The sequence below is a fragment of the Lactuca saligna genome, chromosome 1, assembly GCF_052625555.1.
Source record: "Lactuca saligna cultivar CGN05327 chromosome 1, ASM5262555v1, whole genome shotgun sequence".
NCBI lineage: Eukaryota > Viridiplantae > Streptophyta > Magnoliopsida > Asterales > Asteraceae > Lactuca > Lactuca saligna.
This window is the reverse complement of record NC_136417.1, coordinates 102,585,029-102,593,814: the sequence shown is the minus strand read 5'-3', so window position 1 is coordinate 102,593,814 and position 8,786 is coordinate 102,585,029.

Genomic DNA, 8,786 nt, shown 5'->3' with positions numbered 1-8,786 from the left:
TATGATTGTTTTTTAGAAAAATAATTTCATTTTTTTAAATTATTGATTTCTTGTGTGTAATCCATGATTGTAGTGTTTAAAGAAATATTATTTTTCATTTTTAATCTTTGATCTATTTTTTTGATAGAATAAATTGGTTCGATAACTTGAGTATTTCTTTGATTATTCATTATTTGATCAATGATTTGTGATCTTAATTCGGAATCATTTATATTTTTTAAAATAGATAAAACATCTTTATTTAAAACGTTTATTTGTAAATTATCCTGAAATTGTGATTGAATATTATATACTTCATCATCACATGAGCAATTATTTTTGTCTTTACAAAAACAATTATTTTCTTCTTCATTAGAACTACTTGAAGATGTATAAATTTTTTCATCGGAATTTATATTATTTATTTCATCATCTGAGGGCGATTCTTTCGAATTATTTAAAAGAATTTCTTTTAATTTCTCTTTCATATTATCGTCTAAATTTAAATTATTAATCTTTTTCTTTATTTTACATTTATTGGCAAAATGACCAATTCTACCACATTTATAGCAAGTTGGTGGATTATCTTTCTTCATTTTATTATGTTTTTCTTTTCTAAAAGACTTTCTTTTAGATCTATATTGTTTTTGATTTTCACTATATTTTTTAAATTTTTTAGGGATATACTCCTTTTTTGATCTCTTTTTATTTTTTAAAGTATCAATACCGAATTGTTCACAAAAATGGCCTAATCGTTGTCTTTCAGTGAGGCGTTGTTTTTTAATCTGTTGATTTAATTTTATTTCATTACACAAGGCTAAGCCTTCTTGGGTACATATTCCGATAAGTTTTCCATATGAATAATTTTCATAAGGAATTTGAGGATGATTTCCCTGTAATTGTTTCCTAACTCTTTCAGTAAAAAGGTTTGGAAGATTATTGATAAATTTTTGTTTCCAATAACTATAATTACAATCATCTAATTCTAATACTCTACTCATAAAAGTATCTTTATACCATCTAAATGAGGTTAAGGTTAATCTCATGTCCCACAACGCTTTTGGCATTTGCTTTTGATACGATTGTCTATCTTATCAACAGTATGAACAAACTCCAATCCCCCCCCCCCCTGAACTTGTGTTCAAACATACCCTTAATTTTTCATTCCTACGGGGTTTTCGGTTGTAGATGCTATCCATATCTTCGTCCTTACAACAAACATAAAATGGATTTTAGGTCCATGTGTGTGTTTCTTGGTTATAGTACTTCACATCATGGGTACCGTTGCAACAATCCTAAGTTTGAACGACTCTAAATTGTCCAACATGTTCTATTTCATGAGCAATCCTTCCCGTACCACAATGTGCCTCCTACAACATCACTAGCACCAACATCAAATCCTTATGTTTCATCTTACCATACACCACCACCCACTACAGATGACCCACATACCACTACTTTACCACCACCAAACCACCTACCCACACCGACACTGACCCATCATTGGTTCCGTCAACATCCTTGCCACAACCATCATTGCTTCATACTTATCAGCGACGAACCAAACCACAACCACCACTCATACAGACTCGACATTACCCGACTCACCACCTCCATGTCCTCGTCCGTCAAACCTTTGCCCTAATCCCAAACCAACTACCAATTTCAAGAAACTACCTATCATACCCATGCAACCATTAAAATAGAACCTGCCACCTTCAAAGTTTCTCATAATGATCCAAAGTGGCAATCTGTCATGCTAGACAAGTACTCAACTCTTGTTCGTAATGGCACATGGACACTGATCCCACATCCACCCAAGTTAAATATCATTGACTGTAAATGGGTTTACAAACTCATAAGAGATCAAACGGGGAAGGTCATAAGGTATAAAGCACATCTGGTTGCAAAGGGGTTTTGACAACAACACATGATCGATTATTAAGAAACCTTTAGTCCGGTGGTAAAATAAACTACCATTCATGTTATCTTGTCTCTTGCTGTCACACAAAAGTGGCATCTACATCAGCTTGTATACAAAATACTTTTTTGTATGATGATCTTCATGAAACTGTTTATCTATGTCAACCGGAGGGTTTTATAGATCATGCTAAACCGAATCATGTGTGCCTCTTTCATAAGTCCTTATACTGATTAAAGCAAGCACCATATGCATGGTTTCATCGACTCTCTACTGCCTTGCAAACCCTTGGTTTTCATGCATTCAATACCGATCCATCAGTGTTCATTTACTCTTCAAAGGGTGTTCTTCTATACATGTTAGTATACATAGATGGTATTATTCTAACTGGAAACAACTCCAGTGCTATCGAGAGTGTTGTTCATACTCTTAGCCAAACCTTTGCACTTCAAGATATGGGTCCTCTATCCTATTTTGATGGAATTGAAATAGATAAACAGGGACAACACCTTTGCTAAAACCGTTGTTGTGCATAATTTAAACAAATAAAAATATAAATTAAATTGCTCTATTGCACTAACAGGTAAGCAGGTTCGGATCCTCGGGGACACCTCCTAAAGTTTACACATCTTTGCGTAAGGCATGAACTAACTCTTGATGAGTGCAATAAACATAAAAAGGGGGGTTTATTTCTGAAAACTGACTAATAAAAATCAAAAATGTCAAAAGAATAACAAAACTGAAAGTGATGAAAATTCAATTAAGAGAAAGCAATTCTAGTTTCGCGATGACTCCCTTAATCATATAATTAACCTTCAACACAATATTTAATTGTGCACTTGTTCTAACTAGTACCGAAGTTCATTAACAAGCTCTAATGACCTCTATTACAAAAATTATTTATTCAAAATAAATTCTTTGAATTAAACCTAACTTTTACCAAATTAACCAAACAAGCTCTTGATTAACAAAAAAAAGTTGCATTAAACATAATGTAATTTCCTAGTAAAGTTCAATACCTCTCATAAGCTCAGAGGCATAAAAACTTGTTTGATCAATCCGTATTAGAGTTAACCCTAAACGCAAAATAAAAAACTAATCTAATATATGCCACTTTTTACCAATTAATCTAGATAATTACGGATCTAAACAATTAGATGACTAGAATGATTCACAAACAATTTAAGTGGCTAACAAAAATTGAAATCAAAATCAAACACTCAGTCAAACACATAATTGATCAAACTAAACAGTAATCACAGTCAAACATAGTGCCTAATGATTAATCATATGAAAAGGTTATGTCTTGCGAAACTGAAATCTAAGTTTTTAGCCTAACATGACTAAAAACAGATTACAAACAATAGAAAATAGAGTCTAAATGATAAATCTTGCTAAATTATGTAAAGATATGGATTAGTCTCCTTTAGATCTGTATTCTTCACTTGAAACCCTCTGAAACTCGAATTAGAATCGCTAGGAATTGTCAATTGGGGTTACTGGATGAGGTTTACAACTGCTACTACTTCTGCGAACACAGATGCTACCAACCACCTATATAGCCATATAAAATACACCATTAGCTTCTCTTCCAAGACTACGGGTTTGGCCAAAAGTCAATGCAAGTCAAAAATCAAAGTTGAAGCTCCACGTCGTGGCTATCCTTGGCAGCATCCTGGCCTTCAAATGACAAGATAGTCGCGTTTTCCCCAGTCGCCATGTCATAGCAGCCTAGGCCACACAGTGGGAACTGGATCCAAAATGTCTTAATGAGTTAAATCGAATCTTCTAATACTAGAGGTTCAAAAGTCCAAAATGATCAATTCTAATACCCAAGTGGATAAACTTTCCATCTTTATCCCTTTGAGACCCACCAAGAGGTCTATATCTCAAGTCTTAGATCCAAGAAGGCTAAAAATAGCAATACCTTAATTAAGAAACATTTAATCACTTAAGTCTCAAGCCTATCTGCTCCAGAAGAACTTATAACACTAAAACAATCCTAAAGTTTGATGCTTTTTAGACTTGCATGTCCAATGCAAGTGTTGGACTCAACTTAGGTAAAAAAAATGGGGTTTTATAACCAAGATCTCATGCATGGCTCATACAAACCACCAAACTTCATATCCAAACCATAAACTACTCCAAATGATCCAGAGAATCATAAAGTTGCAACCTTTATGAAGTCTCACCGTCTTATTCAATAAGATCAACAAGAAAGTGGGACAAAATGCAAGATCTAGCACTCTATAATCAAAAAGATGGAACCTTAAACACTTAGAAGGGTCCAAATCTGAGCTAGGTAGGGAGATAGAGGATCTCTTGCTGATCCTTGGCTTACTTCTTCTTGCTTCTTCCTTCAAGACCTCTCAAAACACCCAAGCAAGCTTCAATAATGGAGGAAAAGAGTTAGGGTTTTCTTTTGGATAAAAGAGAGTGGTGGAGGCTCAGGGTGAGCATACACTAGCCTCCTCATTCCTTTAAATAGGTGTAAAACCCAAAAAATTAAGGTTTAAGGCATCAGCGGCAGCCACGTCGTGGCGAGTCAAAAAGACCCGCGACTGGAAAATGCATCGCCACGTCGTGGTCATCCTTCCCATGTCATGGCAACTCACCAAACTTCAAATCTTAAATTAAATAAAACGTACCTTAAAACCGGAAGTTACATGATGTGACAACCCGAAATTTCCATTCTGTACAAACTATATCACTTCAATAGAAGTTATAGCAGTCACAGTTAATTTTCAGACTTTTTCGTGTAAGTTTGTGTAATTCAGGGTTTAAACTTCAGGAAATATCAGGAGAGTGGGTGTAGTGGTGTTGATTACGATGGCATGTGCGGAATTAGAAAAGATCTAGTGATTCATCATACAAATTCAAGAACACAAGGAGTAAATAATTCTTTTTAAGCTCTTATTAGATCTAGAAAGAATATACAAATGGGTTTGTACAAAAATTCTCTCTCTAGTCTAACACTCCATATGGACTCTTACATAATGGGAGTCACTCACTTCCTATTTATAGGAAAAGACTCAACCCATTTATACATACAAAGAGGAAAGCCTAAAACAATACATCCAAGCATGACTTTGCACACTAACATTCTCCCCCTCAAAGTTAGGATTGGATGTCCGGCTTTAATCTCCAACGAGCTAGTGCGATCAAGACCAAACTCCCCCTCGAAGTAACACCGGTCTTCAAATCCGCAAATGAATATTCGAAAAACCCGAGAAGCTTCGAATACCCATCATATTCTCCCCCTTTTTATAATCAAAAAATGATTATAAAACCCACTAAGGATGAGAAGCGCCCGAGGAATAATCTTCACAATACTCCCCCTTGATGTGTACCAAAAATGAATCACCAAAAATCTTGCATGGAAAAACAATCACGAAAAAGCCATAAAAATGTTCAATTAATGAAAAATTTTGACTTTTTGGGTGAAAGTTGCAAGATTTTTCAAAATCCGGGTAGAAATTGTCACTTTCTGAAACTTGCAGGGACCCATTTCGCCAAAAACAGTCAAATATGCGAAACTTTAGCCCATTTGTGAAACCGGGCATAAAGCGTAAATTCGCACAAACTGCAGGGACCAAAACTGAAAATGTTGAAATTTCTCAGCTTTTATTGCTATTTGCGAAGTTGGGTATTTATTTCCAAAAATGCAAAACTTCAGGGAAAGTTTTCGAATCTTCTTCCCTTTTGTTCTCCAATTATGCGAAGTTGGGTGAATATTGTCACTTCGTGAAAAAGTTCAGGGACCAATTGCGGAACTTTTGACTTTCTTCCCCAATTCGCATTTATACCATAAAAACTTCGCATTTTCATTCATGCCTCTTTCTTCGCATCTTGAATGAGATTCGCATTTTTATTCCAAGTATGAATTAATCACTTAGTATAAACTAAATGCGAACATTAGTTTTGAAACCAAATGCCGAACACAAATTGATTTCTTATAAGTGAATCCCATTGAACAGCTTCGACTCCAAACGTGCGAATCAAACATGAATATCTTCGCATTTTGATTGCGAATTCAAAATCAACCATCAACCATCAATTTCGAATCCAAAATCAAAAGTGCGAACCCAATCCATTTTCCAGTAAATCAAACACAAAATCGAATTCAATCCATAAATGCGAAATTAGTTTTGAAACATTAACCCGTTTCATTATCACAACTTCAACACATCTTCCCAGTTCATTCTTCGATTTCATTCACCGAATCTAGTACTCAATTCGTGTACACACTCGTAATCGACTTGCGAATATCAGATTCCAAAAATCATTCCGTTTTCCAGTTCTTCCAAAAAAAAAAAAAAAAAAAAACTTCAATCACAGTGTCGACATTCATCACGAAGATAACTCATCCAAATTCGAAATTATTATCCAAATTGAACTTGATTTTGACATTTACATCCCAAAATACAACTTGTATTAACACATTTCAGCCTCTAATTCATCGATTCAACACTTAAATCTCATCTTTTTCACCTTTTGACTTTTTAGAGTCAACAAACCACAAACAAGAAATTGATTATTCTAATGTCCGACTTCATATCAAAAAGTGATTTTATCACTGTTCTTTACCTCCTTCATCTATTCTTTGTACAAGTTCATCAAAATCAAGAACCAATTTGATGATTCCTTCACACGAACTTGTATAGAATCGATTTCATCATGTACAAATCATTTGAAATCGTAATTTGTTTTCTAATCATTGATCGACATCGACATCGACAGAAATAGATTTATCGAGAATTTGAGAAGAAGCTTCAAACACAGTCGATTAAGAGATGAAGCAGATGAAGTTTGAACGAACAACTGAGAGCCAGTCAATTGATTTACGGACTCAAATAAAACCAATGAGTTTATCATATCAATCTAACGAAATGGTCTCAATTAAAGAATGAATAGTAAGATCGGAATTTGGGCTCATGAAAGGATGAACAGTATTCGACAATTTGGTTTGGGTTTCATGAACAGTAATTCTCGAATTTAAATTCATTTGGGCTAATGTAATTTGAATTGGGCTGAATCAAAGACAATATGAGTTTGATCAACAAGAATTAGGCACGAAACGAATACACGATTGATCATTAAAAAAAATATTGGATCAACAATGGGGTTTAAACGGATTTGATCCAACGAGACAAATCGATCAAAAATGAAAAACGTAAAATACGAATTGAAATCATGGATGTTTTGGAATCCATTTGATAATTTGTGATACCTTTTTAACGAATCGAGTTCCGTTTTCAAAGAACGAATCAAATTTGGAAGATTTTGGTTCTTTTGTCGGAATGAGAAAATCTCCAAATCGAACATTGTACCACCCACCATGCGAGATGTACAACTTGTTCTTCGTGTTCTTCGTGTTCTTCAACGATCCAAGAACATCTTCAAAAGAACCACCAACATTTTTGGGTTTTGACTTCATATTCAATGCAACCTTTGGAGATTGTTGCTTTGGAACCCAAATTTGCTTCACGGATTTTGGCTTCACAACATTTGACGATTTTTGTGAGTAAACCCGCTTATTCTTCCGATTCATCTTCTTCTTCTTTTTCTTTTTCATCTTTTTGCATCTTGAAGATTTGATTTCATGAATAAACCCACTTTTCACAACATCAACTTTGTGAATTTGAATCAAATCTTTTGGAGTTTGATACTTGTGAATTTCTTGGATTACCGGCTTCCGATAAGGAATCATTCCTTCAAACGAATCACAAGAACACAAAGTATCATCGGTTTGAACTCCAATTGAGCAAAAAAAAATTTCATCTTGAAAATCAACTTGAACTCCTTTTTCTTGAACATTAAGAACATCCGGGTAAGAAGCAAGAACATTATCACCATATATGCATTCATCAAGACGAATTCCTTCAATTACTTCATCATCTTTCTTCTTCTTTCTTCTTTCATGATAAGTTGTCACCAAACGATTAAGCAACATCTTATGATGATCATGATCAATAGGATAACCAATGAATTTTCCACATTCACATTTCATACTAGAAATGAGTGTATTTTGTTTGAAATATTCGGTTACAAAACAATTGAGAACTCCTTCAAAACTAAATGTCCATGGAAAATCCTCCATAAAAACTCCATAAATTGTTTCTTCCATCTTTGATCAATTGATATGAACTTGGGTTTTCTAGAGAGAGAAAGTGAATATGAATCAAATTCTAGTGAGAGAAAGTGATACAAACAAGTAACTAGAGAGAGAAAGTCGAATTATGGATCAAATCAAAGAAAAATTCGACTTCAATAACACAAAAACACTCTAATCACGAAGATCCATGATCAAAAAATGAATCATCAAATCAAAATCGCCATCAAGGATCAATTCTTGATGAAATCAAGAACACCCGCTCTGATACCAATTATAGTGGTGTTGATTATGATGGCATGTGCGGAATTAGAAAAGATCTAATGATTCATCATACAAATTCAAGAACACAAGGAGTAAATAATTCTTTTTAAGCTCTTATTATATCTAGAAAGAATATACAAATGGGTTTGTACAAAAATTCTCTCTCTAGTCTAACACTCCATATGGACTCTTACATAATGGGAGTCACTCACTTCCTATTTATAGGAAAAGACTCAACCCATTTACACATACAAAGAGGAAAGCCTTAAACAATACATCCAAGCATGACTTTGCACACTAACAGTGGGTGCACTAGGGTTTTGTGCAACACTATTATTCCAACACTCTGTTATATGAGAAATCATTTCTGGAATAAAAATATTTTCTGCCAAAAATATCTTAGGACTATAAATAGAATTCTGAACCAAATTCATTCATTATTCGCATTTCCAACTAGAGAAAAGCCATTTTCTCTCTCACGGATCTTCGGGTTTTTATCCCAAAACGTGA